At 43.0% G+C, this 24258-nt stretch overlaps 1 long non-coding RNA gene across 1 annotated transcript in view; it reads left to right on the forward strand.

The window, feature by feature from the left end:
- LOC141986909 (uncharacterized) overlaps window positions 1–24258 on the forward strand; it is a 47393-nt gene that overhangs the window by 12522 nt on the left and 10613 nt on the right. The window contains exon 3 of the long non-coding RNA XR_012639394.1: window positions 18474–18567. This is a non-coding gene — a long non-coding RNA (uncharacterized LOC141986909). The remainder of the gene's footprint in view (window positions 1–18473; window positions 18568–24258) is intronic.

The raw sequence follows: 24258 nt of genomic DNA on the forward strand, positions 1-24258 counted from the left end.
GCCATACTATCAGAGGTTCGTTCACCTGCACATCTAACAATGTGATATATGCCATCATGTGCCAGCAATGCCCCTCTGCCATGTACATTGGCCAGTCTCTACGTAAAAGAATAAATGGACACAAATCAGACGTCAAGAATTATAACATTCAAAAACCAGTTGTAGAACACTTCAATCTCTTTGGTCACTCGATTACAGACCTAAAATGGCAACTGTTCAATAAAAAATTTCAAAAACAGACTCCAACGAGTGACTGCTGAATTGGAATTAATTTTCAAACTCAATATAATTAATTTAGGCTTGAATAAAGACTGGGAGTGGATGGGTCATTACACAAAGTAAAACTATTTCCCCATGTTTATTCCCCCCCGCCCTTCCTCACACGTTCTTGTCAACTGCTGGAAATGGCCCACCTTGATTATTACTACAAAAGGTTTCCACCCTCCCCCGCTCTCCTGCTGGTAATAGCTCACCTTACCTGATCACTCTCATTACAGTGTGTATGGTAACACCCATTGTTTCATGTTCTCTGTGTATATAAATCTCCCCACTGTATTTTCCACTGAATGCATCCGATGAAGTGAGCTGTAGCTCACGAAAGCTTTTGCTCAAATAAATTTGTTAGTCTCTAAGGTGCCACAAGTCCTCCTTTCCATTGTGAAGTAAACTCAGTTTTCATAGGATCTCCTTTAAAGAGATACAACTAATTTGGTAAAAAGCAGGGCTTAGTGGATTACAGTAAGCCATTGAATCCTTCCTGACACTTTTCCTTTTTTAAGCAGCATCAGGGAAAGTGCACGCTAAATTAAAACCAGTTTTATAGATTCTTGCTTGGTTTTATAGATTCATGACAATAAATGGAAAAATGGGATTAGAATGGGGTTTCCATTCTGTGTCGGCTTTAAATAAATGGGAACATTTTTACAGATTGATTTTACTTTGCCAGTGCTATTTTTGCAGCTATAGGTATTTGAATACCAGCCTGCCCAACACAGCATTTCCTTTTGCTTTATCCTCCTTGATCCTTCTCCACACTGTACTGTTTAACTTGGCTTTCTCAGCCTTTGCTTGATCCTGCAGCTTTTGTGCATTTTACTACTTTAGCATATATCCAAAGTATTTGAGTCTAGTTTGTTCCCTAGTACATTAACATTGCATCCAGAATGCCATCATTTGTAAAGCTATAAAAATAAGAGGTTTTTTTTGTTTCTTTGGCAATTCTGAAAAATCAAAAACAAAATCATTTTGGGTCATACTAAACATTTAATTTGTCCCATTTCATTTTGATTCTGAGCATTTCTTAATTTTTTTTAAAAAAATATAAAATTAAAGAGACTTTTGGAATGAAAAGTCATTTTGAATTGAAAAATCAAAACATTTTGTTTCAAAAAATGTCAAAACAAAAATTTAACTTTTGGGGGATTTTTTGGGGTAGATGGGGGGGAGGGAATTCAACCAGAACAATTAAGTGAAATTGACATAAACATTTTGTGAATTCAGGTGTCACTGAATCTCAAGTGTTGGCTGAAAAAACGTTTCCATTGAAAAATTTCATCCAGACCTAGTTGTTTATTCCAGCATGGATTTAGACACAGTTTGTTCAGGAATACACTAACCAAATATCTATAACTGGTAACTAGAAACTAGTGGGGATTTTAAAATCTGCTTATATGTATATATTTTGTTACTTTGAGGTACAGTAATTAACCTTTTATTGTTCAGATATTCTCAGATTCTAAAGCAGTTGATACCTACATTCTGGGGGCAGAGACAGTCTTCCTTTTACTTATTCATACAGCTCGCAGAACAGTAAAGCCCTGATCATTTGAATCCTGTATGATATAGTATAATACAAATAACTAAGAACAACTCTCCTATATAATGTATGTATAATGTGTCCTAGATGGCAAACAACTATGGAAGATATTGAATTTAGCTATGTAAAGTGGAAACTTCAAACATGAAGGAGGACAACCAACAGAATACCACCCCCAGGAGAAAGCACAACTCCAGGACCCACCGCACAGACACTACATGACACCACAACATTATCAACCTGTCAAGACTCCCCTAACCAGACCTGAAAGATCTTTACTCTCCAAGGCACTAAATTTCTGCCCTACCACTTCCATACTAATATGTGGAGAACTAGAATCATAGAATCATAGAATCATAGAATATCAGGGTTGGAAGGGACCCCAGAAGGTCATCTAGTCCAACCCCCTGCTCGAAGCAGGACCAATTCCCAGTTAAATCATCCCAGCCAGGGCTTTGTCAAGCCTGACCTTAAAAACCTCTAAGGAAGGAGATTCTACCACCTCCCTAGGTAACGCATTCCAGTGTTTCACCACCCTCTTAGTGAAAAAGTTTTTCCTAATATCCAATCTAAACCTCCCCCATTGCAACTTGAGACCATTACTCCTCGTTCTGTCATCTGCTACCATTGAGAACAGTCTAGAGCCATCCTCTTTGGAACCCCCTTTCAGGTAGTTGAAAGCAGCTATCAAATCCCCCCTCATTCTTCTCTTCTGCAGACTAAACAATCCCAGCTCCCTCAGCCTCTCCTCATAAGTCATGTGCTCTAGACCCCTAATCATTTTTGTTGCCCTTCGCTGGACTCTCTCCAATTTATCCACATCCTTCTTGTAGTGTGGGGCCCAAAACTGGACACAGTACTCCAGATGAGGCCTCACCAGTGTCGAATAGAGGGGAATGATCACATCCCTCGATCTGCTGGCTATGCCCCTACTTATACATCCCAAAATGCCATTGGCCTTCTTGGCAACAAGGGCACACTGTTGACTCATATCCAGCTTCTCGTCCACTGTCACCCCTAGGTCCTTTTCCGCAGAACTGCTGCCTAGCCATTCGGTCCCTAGTCTGTAGCGGTGCATTGGATTCTTCCATCCTAAGTGCAGGACCCTGCACTTATCCTTATTGAACCTCATCAGATTTCTTTTGGCCCAATCCTCCAATTTGTCTAGGTCCTTCTGTATCCTATCCCTCCCCTCCAGCGTATCTACCACTCCTCCCAGTTTAGTATCATCTGCAAATTTGCTGAGAGTGCAATCCACACCATCCTCCAGATCATTTATGAAGATATTGAACAAAACCGGCCCCAGGACCGACCCCTGGGGCACTCCACTTGACACCGGCTGCCAACTAGACATGGAGCCATTTATCACTACCCGTTGAGCCCGACAATCTAGCCAGCTTTCTACCCACCTTATAGTGCATTCATCCAGCCCATACTTCTTTAACTTGCTGACAAGAATACTGTGGGAGACCGTGTCAAAAGCTTTGCTAAAGTCAAGAAACAATACATCCACTGCTTTCCCTTCATCCACAGAACCAGTAATCTCATCATAAAAGGCGATTAGATTAGTCAGGCATGACCTTCCCTTGGTGAATCCATGCTGACTGTTCCTGATCACTTTCCTCTCATGTAAGTGCTTCAGGATTGATTCTTTGAGGACCTGCTCCATGATTTTTCCAGGGACTGAGGTGAGGCTGACCGGCCTGTAGTTCCCAGGATCCTCCTTCTTCCCTTTTTTAAAGATTGGCACTACATTAGCCTTTTTCCAGTCATCCGGGACTTCCCCCGTTCGCCACGAATTTTCAAAGATAATGGCCAAGGGCTCTGCAATCACAGCCGCCAATTCCTTCAGCACTCTCGGATGTAACTCGTCCGGCCCCATGGACTTGTGCACGTCCAGCTTTTCTAAATAGTCCCTAACCACCTCTATCTCCACAGAGGGCTGGCCATCTCTTCCCCATTCTGTGATGCCCAGCGCAGCAGTCTGGGAGCTGACCTTGTTAGTGAAAACAGAGGCAAAAAAAGCATTGAGTACATTAGCTTTTTCCACATCCTCTGTCACTAGGTTGCCTCCCTCATTCAGTAAGGGGCCCACACTTTCCTTGGCTTTCTTCTTGTTGCCAACATACCTGAAGAAACCCTTCTTGTTACTCTTGACATCTCTTGCTAGCTGCAGCTCCAGGTGCGATTTGGCCCTCCTTATATCTTTCCTACATGCCCGAGCAATATTTTTATACTCTTCCCTGGTCATATGTCCAACCTTCCACTTCTTGTAAGCTTCTTTTTTATGTTTAAGATCCGCTAGGATTTCACCATTAAGCCAAGCTGGTCGCTTGCCATGTTTACTATTCTTTCGACTCATCGGGATGGTTTGTCCCTGTAACCTCAACAGGGATTCCTTGAAATACAGCCAGCTCTCCTGGACTCCCTTCCCCTTCATGATAGTCCCCCAGGGGATCCTACCCATCCGTTCCCTGAGGGAGTCGAAGTCTGCTTTCCTGAAGTCCAGGGTCCGTATCCTGCTGCTTACCTTTCTTCCCTGCGTCAGGATCCTGAACTCAACCAACTCATGGTCACTGCCTCCCAGATTCCCATCCACTTTTGCTTCCCCCACTAATTCTACCCGGTTTGTGAGCAGCAGGTCAAGAAAAGCGCCCCCCCTAGTTGGCTCCCCTAGCACTTGCGCCAGAAAATTGTCCCCTACGCTTTCCAAAAACTTCCTGGATTGTCTATGCACCGCTGTATTGCTCTCCCAGCAGATATCAGGAAAATTAAAGTCACCCATGAGAATCAGGGCATGCGATCTAGTAGCTTCCGTGAGTTGCCGGAAGAAAGCCTCATCCACCTCATCCCCCTGGTCCGGTGGTCTATAGCAGACTCCCACCACTACATCACTCTTGTTGCACACACTTCTAAACTTAATCCAGAGACACTCAGGTTTTACCACAGTTTCGTACCGGAGCTCTGAGCAGTCATACTGCTCCCTTACATACAGTGCTACTCCCCCACCTTTTCTGCCCTGCCTGTCCTTCCTGAACAGTTTATAACCATCCATGACTGTACTCCATGTAGAAGAATTCTCCCACCACCTTTGTCTCAAGGAATTCTTTCACAACAGAGAGGAGACTATCCACAACTACCACATATCCATCAACTGTCATAAGAAAATAGAATAATCTGACTGGACACCCCTCCCCCCCCCGCAGTAGATGAAAACACACATTGGATCATTACGTAGATTGCTTCAGGAAAAAAATTCACTGTGAAATCCTCAACAAATGTTACATTCACCACAATCTCTCTATCACTGAAAAAATAGCTATACGGTCCTTGAAATCTAACCACCAGATAGTGATCAAATGAGCAGGCAAAGGGGGTGTCATTGTTTTCCTTAATCATGATGACTACATCAATGAGGCCAACAGACAGCTCTCTGCCACCACCTGCCATGGTGGTATGGAGTCAAGGAAGACTCCACACCACAATTCGCACAAGAATTTAAAGATATTGTCAAATTTTCCCCCAAACAACTCCAAGAAAAACTCTACAACTTCATCTCCCATGAGCCAACCCTAGGGACCTTCTACATGAAGATACACAAACAAGGGAACCCAGGCAGACCCATCATATCTGGCCATGCCATTCTTACTGAAGGAATATCAGGACTCATAAAATCTATGTTTAAACCACTCACCACACAAAGGGTCAGTGTGATGGGATGTTCACCTCACACAAGCCTGGGAAGGGCTAATGCAGCTCAGAGGGGGCTTAGGCAACCTGATAAGATATACCTGAGGGAGAGTTAGGCTTGATAGGCAATCCCTTATTGAGGATGGAGCCTAGCTGAGCAGGAACAGGTGGACCTGGACTAAGGGCAGAAAGAGAGGGAAGAAAAGGATTGCAGAGTGGAAACCTGCAGTCATTCTCTGGGCTTGGAGAGGGAAAGGAGGAAACCCAGAGGAGAGTAGAAGCCCTGGAATCCTGTTCCTGAAGGAATGGTTTACCCAGAGGGGTGGTGGAGCAGAAGTCTGATAGAGATAGACAAGGAAAAGGCCAGGGAAACATCAATAATGTTTAGGACAGCACAGAGCTTGGCCGCTGGTTGTTGGGTCCCTGGGCTGGAACACAGAGTAGTGGGTGGGCCTGGGTTCTCTTACCAGCCACTGGGGAAGTGGCATGGCCTTGAATTGGAGGACTGGGAACTATACCCAGTCAGCCAGTGCAGATGAGACTTTGATAGCCTGGATGGAGAAAGCTATAGTGACCTGACCAGTCTGGCCAGGTCATGAAGAGGGAGCATCCTGACTTATAAATAGGAAGCACTGGAACCCCTGGAGCATGGGTGGGGATGCAGGGCAAATGAGAGACAGGAGGTGGCATCAGACCAGGCAGAACTATTCCCCAGACACAGCCATGAAGAGGCATCCCATCGGGATGTAGAGAATCCCATGTCAGCCAGCTTCCTGCAAGAACTATTGACTTCCTCCAGAAACTGCAATATTGACCTCCCTCAGAAAACCACCCTTGCCACCATGGATGTCACTTCCCAAACTGGGGTTCGTGAACCCCTGGGGGTTCAGGAATATTACAGGGGGTTCTTAGGAAAAAATTCCCTAATGGCGGACAGAGCTGTCCCTGGGGACCCCAAGCAGCATGGGGCCAGCAGCCCAGAGGCCGTGGACTTCCAAGAGCATCAAAGCAAGCATATCTTCACACTGAGGAGATTTAAACTTCAAGACACCTTATAAGAAATGGAAAGGGAGGTGGATATATTTTGCTGTTTTTAAAATTAAATAGGCAGCTAGTATTGTTTTTAAAATTATTATGAAGAACAAGTCTAAGCTTTGTTGTAACGTGCGTTGTTTGCCTGGACTGCTCAAAGACCTGAATGCTTGTGCAGGAGGAACTCTTTGAGCTAGCTTCTTAAATAGCTTCATGCTGTTTCACATCTTATACTCCTTGATGAAACATAGGAGCCTTGTCTTATAACAGGCTTATTCAACGTGATACAAGCTATGAAAGTGAGATCTTGGAAGAGTGTTGCCATTTTCATGATGTAATAAAAATACTGTAATGATAAATAATAAATAGTGTGTAATAAGCATGTCATAAAAACAAATTTTATATTTCCAAGATCACTGCTTTTATAATTTATACTCAGGTAAAGGAGAAAATCCCTGGAAATATTCATTTTTAGGAGGGGGTTCACGAGACTTGACATTTTAGTGAAAGGGGTTCACAGGTTGTTAAAGTTTGGGAACCACTGCTATACACCAACATCCCTAACAACGATGGATCTCTGCCTCTTCAAATATCTCCAAGATAATGTTCAACACTTGGAAATCCACCCTAAAGGCATCATCAAACTCATCCATTGCATTCTCACCCACAACAACTTCACATTTAACAACAAACACTTTGTCCAAACCCTATCAACAGCTATGGGCACTAGGATGGATCCCCAGTATGCCAGCTTCTTCATGTCCCACCTTCTGTATTTCTGTAAGTGTTTCTGGAAAAATGCACCACAAAACCAATGATACATACCTGAGATATATCAATGATATCTTCATTCTCTGAACAGACAACATAAATTCCCTCAAAGATTTCCACCACAATTTCAACAGCTACCACCCATCCATCAAAGTCTCTCTAGAACACTTCCAGATCAGTATCAAATTCCTGGACATCACAATCTGTTTCAACTACGAAACCCTACTATATACAAGAAACGCATGGTTTCGACACTTACCTCCACAGATCCAGAAACCACACCTGACACACCAAGAAATCTATAAGCTACAGCCAGGCATTCAGATAATACAGAATTTGCTCAAGAGAGAAACTCTGGGATACACAGCCAAGCACACTTAAAACTGCCTTCACTAAGCAAGGACACACCGCCAGAAATGTAGATCACATAATGGATGGGTCACCCAAATATCCTGGGAGAATTTGCTTCCATACAGAAAAGAGAGAGAGAGAAGAAAAACCCCACTAATTGCACACCCCTAGTTGTCACTAGCACACCACACTGGGACCCGTATGGAGTATTATCAAACTGTTAAAACCCATACTTGATGGGGACCACAGCTTGAAAGAAATCTTTCCTGAACCCTCTCTTCTGGCCTTCAAACAACTCCCTCAATCTCATTATCTGAAGCAAGTATCCCACAGACCAGGACACAGCAACTCAAAATGGCACAAGACCCTGCCAAAATAGCAGATGCAAACCCTGAGGACAATGGTCAACACACCCCACAACGTATCTGGCAAGATCCATGGTCCTATACATGCCTATCACAGTATGTGGTATACCCCATCCAGCTCACTCCATGCCCCAACAAAAACTATGTGGGAGAAATGAGACAATCATTATGCCCTTTAATGAACTCACACAGAAAAATGGCAAAAGACAAAAACACCCTGTCATTGGTGAGTGAACACTTCTGAAGGGATCTCAGTCCTCATCCTCAAACAAAACAAACACCTGCACAACACCTTCAACAGTTGAACTGGAGAACTTAAATTCATAACTTTGCAAGACACTAAAAACATGGATTTAACAGAGGCTCTGTTTTTTCTGGCTCATTACAACAATTTGTAATTCCCCTCCCCCATTGCCTGCTAACTGTTAATTGCCCACTTCATTTTAAGTGATATCCTACAGCATGTGTGAAACCCTTATGATAAACAATCTGTTCCAGTTTGTATTTAGCTTAGACACTCTGATTACCTGCCCCAGATCTAAAGAAGAGCTCTGTAAACCTTGAAAGCTTTCATCAACAGAAGTTGGTCCAATAAAAGTATTATCTCCCCTACCTTATCACAAGCAACCTTAATAGGCAGTTCTAGCAACTCTTCCTATAATGAAGCTACAAAAAAGTTGTAGATTTGAAAATTACAGTGCATGATAAATGCATAGTCTCAATACAGGATAATAAAACCAACAGGTAATATTTACTTTATCCTTCTGTTACTTTTTTCATTTTCGAGAAGTCTGTTGCAACGGTATCATTGTTTCATTTCCTATACTCTCTGTAATGCAGTTTAATCCTGTGTTCTTTCTTTTTTTTTTAACTGTAGAAATTGTATTCAAGTTCTGGTGCATGACTACTACAATCTATCTTTATACATACTTTATGTGTGAGACTTTCCCACACACATCTATTCATTGTAAAGGTGTATATAATTCCTCTTACAAGTGCTACTGTTTTTTAAGTATCAATATAATATATAGGTTCAACCATGTTTGACTGGACATAGAATTGATAATAATAATACCCTCCATGGATTTCCTCAGGCCTACTTCTTACCTCTCTCTACTCACCCTTATCTGTCATTGCCTTCATTTTTATACCTCCGCAGGTTCTCTCCATTGCTGCTCTGAGTGCCTTCTTCTCTGCAACTCCTACTATCTGGAATAAGCTTTCCAGTATTTCTGTACTTTATTTACTCATATTTTATTTCAAGTGTGAACTGGAAAGATACCCTTTTCCCTTGTCTATACTTGATTTCTCACTCCCTCTGATACTTTCTATTTCTGTAATTGTGTTATTTCACTGAGTAAAGCTTTTTATGATAATTTATATGAAATACATGATGGAAAATAGAGTGTTGCTGTAATAATATTAAAATATAAAATCCCTCATCTACAGGAAAATTAGAGTATTTTTTGCTAGTAGTGTGCTACTAGAGCCTGCCTTTTTGATTTACACTTCACTTAATTAATTCATCTGCCTCCACATTTCAGAGAATTAGTCTGCAAGTGTTGACTCTGTCCATACTGTCTGTGAACATTCTGTCCATCAGCTTGATTTTCAGCTCTGTTTTCTTTTATCCCTCAGAAGCACAACTTGATACACAAAAGAATGGCAGAGCATGTGGCAGAGCAGCTGATGATTCAGAATGACAGACACATAAACAAGCTATTGAGTGCTAGGATGTGGTTTTGTTTGTTTTGGTGATTTTTTTTTTTGCAAGTCTCTGCCAGAAAAGTGCCCACATTGTCCTATTTGCCTTTGTCAATAACACATATACAAAGTGAGGGGAAAGGGGCACTTTTAAAATATTTCATGTTTGTAATTTGCCCTTTGTATCTAGACTAACAATTTTCCTGTCAAACAGAATGGCAACAGTTAGATCAAGAAAACAAAACGCAAGTGTGGAGGTGTAAAGGTCTATTCCACAGAACAGCAGCAGTGCTGTGAAAGCTGGTCTTCCCGCAAGGGAAGTGGATCACTTGATGATTACCTGTTCTGTTCATTCCCTCTGGAGCACCTGGCATTGGCTACCGTCAGAAGACAGGATACTGGGCTAGATGGACCATTAGTCTGACCCAGTATGGCCGTTCTTATGTTCTTATATTCAGGGCTCTGGCTGGCAAGAGGATGAGCAAAGAAGAGAAACTGGCCTCCCCACATGTGCAGAGCCCTGGTTTGGTAGAGAGATGAAAAGAAATCCCACCCCAACTTACTGTTGCAATACTCCTAGGAAGGAAGGGCAGGATGTAGCACTGAGAGCACCAGGTGGTTGCTGCAGGGGAACATGACAGGCTGAGAATAAGCTCACTGTCGGGGCATGGCCCCAGAGAATAACCTGAGCATGTGACCCCAAGGAACCTGTATAGTGCTGCATATGAGGGTCAGCCAGGGGCCAAAGAGAAGGAGGCCCCTGATTGGTGACTGAGGGCACTGGGAGTATTTGTTTCTGAACAAGGTAACCATTGATGAGTGTTTGTTACTAATAATGGTGCTGGAGAAATTTCTGGGTGAATTTCTGCTTCCCAAAAAGGCAGTAGGAGAGATCTCCATCCAAGGCAAATGGTGGGAGTTTGGAACTCACTGCTAGCAAGGGGATTCCCCTACAACACTGGTAAGTCTGATGCTTCCCGGTAAATTGTAGAAGTTATGAGAAGGGCTGTAAAAAAGCACTGGTACAACGTGGTGAATAGAACTAGATGACACAGTGGGTTAATATAATGGCTCATGTGTGCCTTTTTGCCTTTACATTGTACAATACTTGGTAGTCTCAACCTCCCAAATCCTTTATGGGTCCTTCTTTGCATCACAGAAAAAAACACTGGCTCGATTATCTCCTCTGTACAAACTCCATGTGTAACAGGATCTGAAGAGTAATGAGGAAAGATGGCTTTATACCCGCGTTGTTCGTCTAATTTTGGGGGAGATGCAAAGGGCCAAGCCCCAAGAAAAAAATAGAGCAGTCCACTTGAGTTCCTATGGCTACAAAGTGCTGGTCTAGCAGCCAAGAATATTTGGAGCATAACAGAGCACTCTGTCCCCACCTCCTTCCCATAAGCCCCAGGCATGCCCCCAGCACCCCCATATACTTCGGGCTTTGCACAAGAACCTGGATAGTAGTTTAGGTGTTTTGCACTGATCTTGTTAGACCTCCATGCATGGATCCCCCATTGTCTTCAATGGGAGTTTCAGACAAAGGGCTTCAACTGTTACCCTAAAAACATACCCCCCAGAATAGCTCACCTTTTACCCCCTCCTGGGCTTACCAAGGGTTCCCTCAAAAACAGCCCACTTGTCCACCAATCTGTTCTCCTAAGGGATGGGTCTGCAGGGTGACTGACGAATATTTTGGGCTTGCCAGGGGTTCCATGTTTTAGAAACTCCTAAGAACAGCTCAGACTTGTTACTCCCAGAGGACACAACTACAGCCTTCCGATAAATGATTGACACAAGCATTACCCTTTTCATTGGTGCAAATAATAATCCCTAATACAATAATAATCTAATACAATAATAATCTAAAACACAAATAACATAAATCCCTCACACAAATCCCTCATTGATGTTATAAAACACAGACCGCTTATAACAAGCTAAAGAGCACCCTAAACTATATTGCCTTACAGCAGAGGTGGGCAAACTACGGCCCGCGGGCCACATCCAGCCCACGGGACCATCCTGCCCGGCCCCTGAGCTCCTGCCTGGAAGGCTAGCCCCCGGCCCCTCCCCCGCTGTTCTCCCTTCCCCGCAGCCTCAGCTTATTGCGCCGCTGGCGCAATGCTCTGGGCGGCGGGGCTGCGAGCTCCTGGGAAAGAGCAGCTGCAGAGCCCGGCCTGACCCGGTGCTCTGTGCTGGGAGGCGCAGCCGCCTGTCCTGGTGCAGCCGCGCCGCCAGCCACCGGTGCTCCACGCAGCGCGGTAAGGGGGCAGGGAGCGGGGTGGCGGGGTTGGATAGAGGGCAGGGGAGTTCAGGAGGTGGTGAGGGGCTGGGGGTGTGGATAGGGGTCAGGGCGGTCAGAGGGCGGGGAACAGGGGGGTTGAATGGGGGCAGAGGTCCTGGGGGGAGGCTGTCAGGAAGGAGAGGGGGGATTGGATGGGGCGGCAGGGGTCAGTTAGGGGCAGGGTGTCTGGGGGCAATCAGGGAGAAGGGGTGGTTGGATGGGGCAGGAGTCCCCGGGGGCACAGTCAGGAAGGTGAGGCAAGGTTGGATGGAGCAGGGGTCCGGGGGCAGTCAGGGGACAGAGAGCAGGGGTGGTGGTGGATGGAGCAGGGGTCACCGGGAGGCCGTCAGGGGGTGAGAAGCCGGGGGCGGGGGTCGGATAAGGGGTGGAGGATGGGCTATGCTTAGCTGTTTGGGGAGGCACAGCCCTAACTGGCTCTCCATACAATTTCAGAAACCCGATGCAGCCTTCAGGCCAAAAAGTTTGCCCACCCCTGCCTTACAGGTTAAAAGGATACTAATTGGATGCTCCCTGCTTACAGTAATCAGTTGTTCACAGGTAGCTGAAAGTAATTTTTAAAAGGTAAAATGTTCTTTCCCCCTACAATCAACACACATACATACATCTTTATTAATCCAGGTGTAACACATACACAACTAACACTGTATTGTACTATATTATGCTGTGCTACACTATATAGCCATGATTTCATCCAACATTTAAAAAAGATAGTGAAAATCATGTATGGGGGAATACAGTATCTATGGGGTAAGATGCCACTTCCAGGAAAAGGTTGTGAGATGGGAACTGCAATAGAACCATGTTAGCAAGTTACTGTAGAAATAAGGTGTGGTTAAGGTGAATAGATGGCTAAATGGCATGATGCTATATTGTCTTAAATATGTTTATGTTTCAGTTTAAGCTATTGTATACTCTGAAATAAAGCTGTTCCTAACTTGTGATGAGTAAAGAACAGAGAGACAAATGCAGTGACAAACACTTCCATCCACACATCTCACAAAGAAAATTGAAAACAATGGATGAAATTTGGCACTAGTGAAGGCAATGGGGCCAGGATTTCACCCAGGGAGATTAATCACAGTATCACATTATTGATGGTGTTAAGTTAGCCATGAAATCAAATGCAAAGGAACAGAGTAGAAAAACATGATATCATAAACATACTCAAAACTACCTCATTCCGTTAAAAAAAGAGGCATGAAAAAGCTGGAGGCATAATGGCCCTAAGCATATGTCCCCAGTGGGTAGTGGCAGATGTGTGACCCACGCACAAGAGACACGAATGCACATGCAGTAGGGCCACAAATAACAGAGCAGCATTCTCACTGAATCACATGGCCACAACATTCTACTATTACACAACTCATAACACAAATGGAAAGGTGCATTTTTTTCAAGTGTCCTGAATATCCATGACTCTTTCTATTCCTCTCCTTCTGACAGGTTGCCTTCGTAACTAAAAAAGGCTGATATGGGAGTCAATAAGTACAATAGCACATCTGTGATGGACAGATTTTTTTTCTTAGTGCCACTTTGAATTTATAGAAAAATGGGTGACATTAGGCATCAGATGACTTTTTCTTTAAAAAGAAAAATTATGCACTTTAGAAAGATATTTTAAAACATCGCACATTTGAACTCCCATCTGTGTTTTAAAGTAGGTATGTGCAATCTTCGCTTTCTTCCTTTTTCACACCCTGTTCCTTACTGCTCCATCATATTAGCATTTAACAATGTACATTGACATTTTAAAAATCCTGCTTTCATGCTGCTCTTTAAAATAAACGGAGTACACTAGGACTGGGATTAGAGAGCAATATGCAAACTCACACACAGGCTTCCCTCCTATGCACCAGAGTCCATAATTGCTGCAAAAGAAAATCTTTGAGTTTGCAGTTGCATGCTTGCCCCACATTCATTTGGTAATGTAAATATACAAGTAATTAGAGCCCGCAGTTTAAAAATAAGTGGATGGGGAGGCAGATCCTTGCTGATGTAAATCAGTGTAACTCTAGCCCATATTGTTTACAAATCAAGACAGTGTAAGACGAAAGAGCATGATTCTGCATGGCCTTGCAGTCTGTTTAGTCATTTAAAACCAGGCTAGTGTGTACAAGAGGAGTGTAAGGTATTATCATTTTGATCTGATACCTACTTTTCACAGTTGCAAAGGCACAGTCCAAGGCAGTGGAGAATCAGATCCAGGTAACATATGTCAGTCTCACAAGGCTCCTGTTTTACTTTTAAAGGCATAGGGTCAGAGTCAATGATATTACAATGACTGACACTCAAGAATCTAGCCCAGAATTTGTACACGCACAACTTGAGCCACCATTTTTGCACCCACCTAGGAGAGACATTCAAGATTAAAAAGATAATAAAAATGTCAGTCTTGTGTCTCAATTTGTGCCTGTAGTCAGTAAGCAGAGGTACAAGTACTTGGATATACGTTGCAATTTAGCTAAAGGTGCTTGCTTCACAAGTGCTTATTGTGCCTGCCGAAGGGACATGAGGCTTCTGAACATTAACCCCACAATGTTCAGTTGCTAAAGGTAAGTACAATATTGACCACGCTGACAATCACAACAGTGCCCTATGGGGAAAGCCCAGCAGAATTTTTTCCAAGTGTGCTTATGACATACTGGAACTACTTTATGAGAGTAATTGCTCATTCAGAACAGGACCAGATTTTGACACCACTCTAATTTCAAGATGTTCCGGTGAGGCCTCCTAGAAAGAGCTTTGCTAGATACATCCCAGATTTGTGATATTACCTGCAAGGGAGGTGCAGTAGCCCAGGGCAGGCAATGGCACCTGTTTGCTTTGTTTTGTTATCTTCTGATGTAGGGTGTTCCGTTATTATTTGTTATATTGTGGTAGTACTAGTAAGCCCCGTTGTCCTTCACACACTGTATGCACCCACATAGCAAAGATATTGTCTCTGCCCCAGTGAGCATAAACAGAGCAAAAAGTTGCATTTAAATTTTCAAATGCCTTCAGACAGCGCAATTAAGTTGGGGGCCCACTGATGCTCCCATTGAAATCAATAGCAAAACTCTCACTACCTTCAATGGACTCAAGACCACAAATTTTGTTTTTTGGGGATATGTCTGATTCCACCTCTATCCGTCCTCAACAGAGGCTTCTCTGAGGTTCAGCAAGCTGCTTAGACTCTGGTGGATGGGTTTCTCTCATCCACATTTGTTGGACTTTTTTTCTGTTATCTTATTGCATCTTCTAATATTGCTAATGTATATGTTCAGATTGCCAATACACAGGGCCAGATTCTGCCCACATAATTACCATTACATTTAAAAAAATGCTGTATTCAGAGAACTCAAAGATATGTATGAATGTTTTATTTTGAGGCATTATACAAATGAAATACAATCCCTTTAGTATGACATTAAAATTAGACAGTCTTCTAATTACATACTATTTCAGACTTTTTTAACAAATATTTGGGCCTATTTCCAGGTGCAGAATAAATAAAGAGTAATCATAGTTAACTACACGCTATACTGAAACCAAGGGAGTACATGCTTTTGCAGTGCTGCTTGATCTCTCTGTCGATTACGTATATTCACACTGGCATGTAAAAGGTGACTGTAAGCACATCAGAGAAGACAGTTGAAAATGCAAAATAGAAAGCAGAAATTGTAGAAAATGGTGTGAAAGATGTTTCAAGCAACACAGGCTGAGATACAGCAAAATATAGGGTTTTTCCTGGAAATGGTTTGATGGGACTAAGAAGACAAGGGTGCATAGATTTCGTTTTAGCCCATTTTTATAAAGCTCTTTGGAAAATAAATATCTGCTGTGCTGCCTTCCACCTGACAATAATATATTGTTGCTATACTGATCCTTTTTTGACAGCTGGCTTACTGATTGTACCACTTCACACACTATAGATTTAATTAAGTTGTGTGAAGTGTTAATACAGTGTGACTGTGTTTTTCATGCCAAAAAATATTGAAAATGAGATGGAAGGAAGTTACTGCTTATCGTTGAATTGCATTGTAATTGCTGCAGCATGCAGTTATTTAGAGCTAAGCATATTCGTTAATTCAGGTCCAATCTTGCTACCTTTGCTCACGCTGATAATTCAGTGCCCAATCTTGCTAACATTACTCACTGAATAGTACCTTCAAATTGATTTCCATGTGACAAAAGGTGGCAAAATTGGGCTCTCGATTTGCACCCTGTGTAGTTATTTAGGGTCAGTCACAATCACAGTAGGGAAAGTTGAAACTCATGGACTGCTTCCTCCGTGCATGCAGGGGTGTCAATTACCATAAAGCGGCAGAGAGGAAGAGGAGCCAGCCTGTGCATTTCCCCCACTGCACACAGGGTCACCAAATGAAATTAATACGGAGCAGGTTTAAAACAAACAAAAGGAAGCATTCCTTCACACAATTCACAGCCAACCTGTGGAACTCTTTGCCCGAAGATGTTGTGAAGGCCAAGACTATAACAGGGTTCAAAAAAGAACTAGATCAATTCATGGAGGATAGGTCCATCAGTGGCTATTAGCCAGGATGGGCAGGGATGGTGTCCCTAGCCTCTGTTTGCCATAAGCAGGGAATGGGCGACAGGGAATGGATCACTTCATGTTTACCTGTTCTGTTCATTCCCTCTGGAGCACCTGGCATTGGCCACTGTCAGAAGACAGGATACTGGGCTAGATGGACATTTGGTCGGACCCAATATGGCCATTCTTATGTTCTTATGTGGTGGAAAGGATATTAAATGTCTTATGTGGCATAAGTAGGAACCAGTTGGGATAGGAGCTCCTGGAGGATATTGGTAAAAAATGTTGGAGATTCAGAATCTGTAGTCCTTGAGTTTCCTAGTGAATTAGAATTTACTGACTCACTGCCTATTTCTGTGAATGGCCCTTGCAGAATCTGTTTTACAAATTGCACTCTTCAGTGTTTGCTTAGCCATATCTGGTAGTGAGCAAAAGTTAGCTATGGTATCTGTCCAGAGGCCGATGTGAAATGAGTGGTTGGTTTCAATCCAGTTCCTAGTGGAGACATGTCCACTTCACCAAAATATTCCATGACAATTAGCATTAAGCAGCAACTTTAGAAGAGAAGCAAAGGATTCAATGGGCCTAGAGTGTGAACTATACTTTCCTCCTTAGAGATGGTTCCCTTCTAGTCAGAGTTGCGTCTCTCTGCACTGGCACAGAAAGGAAGCAGCTGCTTGTTCCTGCTTTGTGGATAAGCAACCTTATCCAAAACCCATTGGAGGCAGTAGGAGTCTTTCCATTGACGTTAGTGGGCTTTGGATCAGGACCAAATAGAGAATTTAATTCTCCATGGCTGTTGATCTGACATCTTTCGCCAGCACTAAATTCAATTAAAAAAGAGAAAAAGCTAAGCTCAAACAATATCATTAAGGAATCCAGCTTGGAGATTGACACCAGCCAATACATTCCGCTCTTTCCTCCCCATTCTACCATCTGTCTTGGTTTTATAGCTGCTACTTTTTTTCATCATCAGACTGGCGATGAATTTCTACAGTCCATTTGCAGAAGGATTTTTTTATATTTCCGCCTATCATTAAAAACCAAAATCAGGATCTGTTATAATAAGATATAATACTGTAGTGAAGAGGATCTGGTAATGAGTAAAACTCACATGAAAGCTACAGCCATGTAAACAATTCAGTTTTAAAGCAGGTGATTTTATCCCCGCAGCTGGCCCACGTAGTTCAGGATTTTAGTAGCGCTTCACCAAAATCTTTACTTAAAAAGTAAGCCAGAAGTTATTTAATGTTCTTGATTTGGTTTTATAACAAAAGGAATAATTCTAAAGCCCGCTTGGGGGTTTTAAGGGTATTTCACCTATACAATAGATGTATCAAAGTTAGGATTGGAACAGACTTCAGAGGTCATCAGGTCCAAACCCTTGCACCTAGAACAGATTATCCCCTACCCTGTTCCCCATAGTGTTAACTGAATCTTTTGATGAACACTTCTATTGATGGTACCTCAGAAACGTCTCTTGGCAGACGTCTCTTCCATTGTAATATTGCTCTTGCTGTCGGTAACCTCCTATCTAATGTAAACTTGCCTTCCTCCACTTTAAAGACATACTTCCTGACAGACATCCTTGGTCGTCCTGGAATATTTCTTCCCTTCTTATATTATTTTCCCTCAAGGACAAATCTAGGGTACTAAGCATTCCCTCTTTCTTTATTTCTGTACATAATATTTTACATTTTTTAACCTTTCCAAAGTTTTCCACTCTCATCAGACTTGTTACTCTTCCTTCTCTTTACTTTACCACTATCTCTTTAATTGTGAATTAGCCAGGACTGTACACAGTATTCCAGTGATGCCTTAACTATGCCATGCATAGGTGAGTTAAAATGTCTCTAACCTTACATGCAGTACCTCACATTGTTTTCCTTTGTAATCATTTCATAGTTCAACCCAATGGGCTCCATTCTCAGCCAGTGCAAACTGGAATAGCTCCACTGAAGTCAATGGTACATTGATTATTAACCTGGACTGTATGAAGGTAAGTGTAACAGTTAAAAATCTCCACAGCTCTAAGAGGGAAGATATATGAATATGATGACTCAGAGGCACATTCTGTTCTGTGGGGAAAGTGATAGAGGAAAGGAGGAAAGAATTTTGGCAGATTTTGTGCGTGAAATGGGCTGCAAGCTACTTCAGTCACAGAAGCTGAATGCTACTTCAGGATAAAATATAGTTTGTACTAATAAAGTCTTTTCCCACACATTGTGACTTTTCTAAGTTGCAGGAGTTAAATGGAGCAGAGGTTGAGAACATCCATTTTCCTCATTACAGCTGCAGCAATATTATAGAGCACATTGTTAGTGAGATGGAAAATAAATTAGCAGCACATTTGTACAATGTGGACTTTCTCACTTTCTGTCTCTCATGCACTCTCTCTCTCTCTCTCTCTCTCTCTCTCTCTCTCTCTCTCTCTCTCTCTCTCATACTCTCATTCTTGATGAGAACACTCCCTTCAGTAAATCAACCATTAAACTTTATAGCCATGCACAAATTGATAGTAAAAATGTCCACAACATTTTCCCGGGTCCTTCAGAAGCAATCAAGGTAAATATAGCAAGGAATTTGCCCCCATTTTTCCCTTGAGCTTTTAGTGCATGGAAAGTTAACAGAAGATGCTCTAGCCATAAAATTAAATGTCTGGCATTGCAAAAACATGATGCAGCTATAAAGCCTGATAAAGAGAGTGGATTATGCATGTTATGACAGATAAGGTCCCTTTGGCATATGCCATTCAATGTGTTGCCTCTTGTACTTGAAGTAGTCATTGATAATGTGTTGATGAAATGTGCAAAGAATAATTTCAAAATGTTCGGGTAGAAATTATGTGTAATTTTTAACCATTTAATAACACAAGAGTTAGTGCCAACTACCTGAACTTGTCAGTATAAGCCCGCCATTCTATGTAAGATGGAGATTCAACTGTCCTAAAATTGCTATCTTTCCTTTTCCAAGGAGAGCTAAATCTTTTCTTAGCATAAATACTTCACTGATATTTCGATAGTATCTCATACACATTTGATCAATGGCTAAAAACAGCTAGACCTAAAGAAACTTTTAAGACAAAATCTTCCTGTCCTTCAAAGGGTTTCCCAGACCCCGTGGGAATGGTCAGGTTCTGCTGCAGATAAACACAGGATATCTGGGATTCATCATGGGCGTTCCTTCCCGTGGAGCATCATGGAGCACTGTGTGCTTATAACCCCCTTACATCCCAATGAAGAGTAATCAGAGTGGTGAGAAAATTCAGAGAAGTTGGGGCGGGACGAGTGGGTCCACCACTCCACTAATCTACAGACATTATTCTCAAGTTGCAGTGATAACCAGACATTACTGCTGCTTCCGGGCTACATTAGCCATGACTTCAATCACCCTGGCATCTGCTGGGAGTGCAATACAGCAGTGCACAGAAAATCCAGGAAGTTTTTGGAGAGTGCTGGGGACAGCTTCCTGGTGCAAGTGATGGAGAAACCAACCAGGAACTGTTCTCCTCTTGACCTGCTGCCCACAAATAGGGAAGAATTGGTAGGGGAAGGAGAAGTGGGTGGCAACCTGGGCAGTACTTACCAAGAGATGTTCGAGTTCAGGATCCTCACAAAAAGAAGAAAGGAGAGTAGCAAAATATGGACTCTGGACTTCAGAAATGCAGACTTTGACGCCGTTAGGGAACTGATGGGCAGGATCCCCTGGGAGGCTAATATGAGGGGGAAAGGAGTCTGGGAAAGCTGGCTGTATTTTAGAGGAGCCTTACTGAGGGCGCAGGAACAAATCATCCCGATGTGCAGAAAGAATAGCAAATATGGCAGGCGACCAGCTTAGCTTAACAGTGAAATCTTCAGTGAGCTTAAACACAAAAAAGGAAACTTACAAGAAGTGGAAACTTGGTCATATGACTAGGGAGGAGTACAAAAATATTGCTCGAGCATGCAGGGCTGTAATCGAGAAGGCCAAAACACAACTGGAGTTTCAGCTAGCAAAGGATGTGAAGAGTAACAAGAAGGGTTTCTACAGGTATGTTAGCAACAAGAAAAAGGTCAGGGAAAGTGTGGGACCCTTAATGAATGGGGGAGGCAACCTAGTGACAGATGATGTGGAAAAAGCTGAAGTACTCAATGCTTTTTTTGCCTCACTCTTCACAGACAAGGTCAGTTCCCAGACTGCTGTCCTGGGCAACACAGTATGGGGAGGAGGTGAGCAGCCCTCAGTAGTGAAAGAACAGGGTAAGGACTATTTAGAAAAGCTGGACGTGCACAAGTCCATGGGTTCAGATCTAATGAATCCAATGGTGCTGAGGGAATTGGCTGATGTGATTGCAGAGCCATTGGCCATTATCTTTGAAAACTCGTGGCAATCGGGGGAGGTCCCAGATGATTGGAAAAAGGCAAATATAGTGCCCATCTTTAAAAAAGGGAAGAAGGAGAACCTGGGGAACTACAGACCTGTCAGCCTCACCTAAGGCCCTGGAAAAATCATGGAGCAGGTCCTCAAGGAAACCATTTTGAAGCACTAGGAGGAGAGGAAGGTGATTAGGAACAGTCAACATGGATTCACCAAGGTTAAGTCATGCCTGACCAACCTGATTGCCTTCTATGATGAGATAACTGGCTCTCTGGATATGGGGAAAGCAGTGGACATGATATATCCGGACTTTAGCAAAGCGTTTGATACAGTCTCCCACAATATTCTTGCCAGCAAGTTAAAAAGTATGGATTGGATGAATGGCCTATAAGGTGGACAGAAAGCTGGCTGGATTGTCAGGCTCAACAGGTAGTGATCAGTGGCTCGATGTCTAGTTGGCAGCTGGTGTCAAGCGGAGTGCCCCAGGGGTCGGTCCTGGGGCCGCTTTTGTTCAACATCTTTATTAATTATCTGTGTGATGGGATAGATTGCACCCTCAGCAAGTTCGCCGATGACACTAAGCTGTGGGGAGAGGTAGATATGCTGGAGGGTAGGGATAGGTCCAGAGTGACCTAGACAAATTGGAGGATTGGGCCCAAAGAAATCTGATGAGGTTGAACAAGGACAAGTGCAGAGTCCTGCACTTAGGATGGAAAAAACCCATGCACAACTACAGGCTAGGGACTTACTGGCTAAGCAGCAATTCTGAAGAAAAGGACCTGGGAATTACAGTTGATGAGAAGCTGGATATGAGTCAGCAGTGTGCCCTTGTTGCCAAGAAGGCTAATGGCATATTGGGCTGCATTAGTAAGAGCGTTGCCAGCAGATCGAGGAAAGTGATTATTCCCCTCTATTCGGCACTGGTGAGGCTACATCTGGAGTATTACGTCCAGTTTTGGGTCCCCCCACTACAGAAAGGATGTGGACAAATTGGAGAGAGTCCAGCGGTGGGCAACGAAAATGATCAGGGGGCTGGGGCACATGACTTACGAGGAGAGACTGAGGGAACCAGGCTTGTTTAGTCCGCAGAAGAGAAGAGTGGGGGGGGGGGTTTGATAGCAGCCTTCAAGTACCTGAAGGGGGCATTCCAAAGAGGAAGAAGCTCGGCTGTTCTCAGTGGTGGCAGATGACAGAACGAGGAGCAATGGTCTCAAGTTGCAGTGAGGAAGGTCTAGGTTGGATATTAGGAAACACTATTTCACTAGGAGGGTAGTGAAGCACTGGAATGTGTTACCTAGGGAGGTGGTGGAATCTCCATTCTTAGAGGTTTTTAAGGTCCGGCTTGAGAAAGCCCTGGCTGGGATGTTTTAGTTGGTGTTGGTCCTGCTTTGAGCAGGGGGTTGGACTAGATGACCTCCTGAGGTCTCTTCCAACACTAATCTTCTATGATTCTATGATGGAGTGGCTCTCCTGCCAATGTCTATGAAATCTCTCAAGACAAGCCTAACTACATGCAGGGACGAGATTTGCCCTTAGTAACAAGTACTAACATAGGATCCAAAGGGTTCTGGTTCCACTGGTCTAGCAGTGCAGGCTTCTCTGGGGCTGGAGTGCTTCACGTTCCTGGGGCATTTGGGGAGGATGACAAGGAGGAGGAACTGAAAACAGGGAACTGAGGTATGGAGACAGTAGAAGATTTGTGCAAGGTGACATTGGAAGCATGCAGTTGAACCAGTGGCCCCCTCAAGTGCCAGGCTGTTGCCATGACCTTTGGACCATCCTTCTTCCACGTTCATAGGGGATGGAGCTAAGGTTGTGCATGAAACATGAACTCTCTTAACATGGCTTTTCTATGGATTTTCTATATTACTTTAAAAAGTAAAAGATGGGAGAAAAGAAAAACCATAAAAGGGAGAGTTTCACTCTCCTGGATTCTGAAGCTTTGCTGCTTTTCATAGTTCCTCAGGTCTATGATAGGGAGCCATTCTTTGAAGCCCCTTACAAACTACACAGTAGCCCACCCACAACCTTCACACTGTACAAGGTTCATTTTACTCTTTTTGATTGAAAGCTAAGGGAACCCACACAGCAGGCACACCACAGCCTGCCTTGGGGCTTATCTACACTACTTTTAAACTAATGTAACTACACCAGTGCTACCCCCTAGTGTAGAGGTTATGCACTGGTACAAAAAGTGACTTGCACTTCTTATCCCGATGTACCCTTTCTTATCACGGGGTAAATTGCAGTGGTGCAACTCACTTTTTACACCAGTACAGCATGTCCACACAAGAGGGTTGCAAAGATCTCCAATGAAGACATGCACTTAGTGGCAAACTTTACACGCTTAGTGGAAACACATGACAAGGTCATCAAATATATTGTTACACATACCTGTGACATTTTAATTTTAATGAAAAACTATAAAACAAAAAGGGTTTGATTTTTAACAACCAAGCTTCTTTCAGTTTTCAACCTTTCTCTCCCTCTTTCCTCACTTACCAGTTAAAGAAAAATTGGGGGGTTCTTTTGGTATGAAATTATAAAAATAAAACCCAAACCAGAAAATATTTCAAAAATTTCCATAAAAATTATATATTGTCTTAAACTGTAAAACAAAATCATTTTGGGCAGAGACAACATTAGAAAATTTTAGACCAAAATATCAACATTTGAACAAGTTATAAGCAACTAAAACTGCTTGCTTAAATTGGAAACCCTTATGCAACCTGAACTTTAGTGATTTATGCTGCACCTGCTATGCTGCAATTAACCTTCATAACATCCTTCTGAGTTATAGTAAGTATTAGCCCCATTTTTATAGATGGGGAAACTGTGGTGAAGTAACCTGCGCAACGTTACAGAGAAGTCTGTATCTGAGGCAGAAATAGCACTGCAATTTTCTAAGCTCACTCCCAGGTTTTAGCTGCAGACTGTCTTCATGCAAGGTAATTAGTAGCATCAGTATTATCCACTCTTGCTATTTGACATCCCTCTGATATGAAAATAGGGAGCGGACACAGAATCCAGAGTGCCAAAGGGAGCTGTGCTGCCAGGGGAGAGGTTGGGCCAGAGACTCACAGTGGAGGGAATGGTCCTTTGTGGAGAAAGGCTGGGGTCCAGCTGCTTTTGTTGGACTCCTCAGCTGATATGTATTGTACCAGCTGAGTTTTACCAACGACACACCTCTTCCCACTCTGTGCTGGCCTAAATATTTCAGAAACAAATATAACCTTAACTCTTTTACTTCTAATCCCCAGGGTTTAACCCTTCCATGTTGTTATTCCCCAGTGAAGGTGCCATGTGTCCCTGTACTTTACATGGGATTTTGCAT

The sequence above is a fragment of the Natator depressus genome, chromosome 1, assembly GCF_965152275.1.
Source record: "Natator depressus isolate rNatDep1 chromosome 1, rNatDep2.hap1, whole genome shotgun sequence".
Lineage (NCBI taxonomy): Eukaryota > Metazoa > Chordata > Testudines > Cheloniidae > Natator > Natator depressus.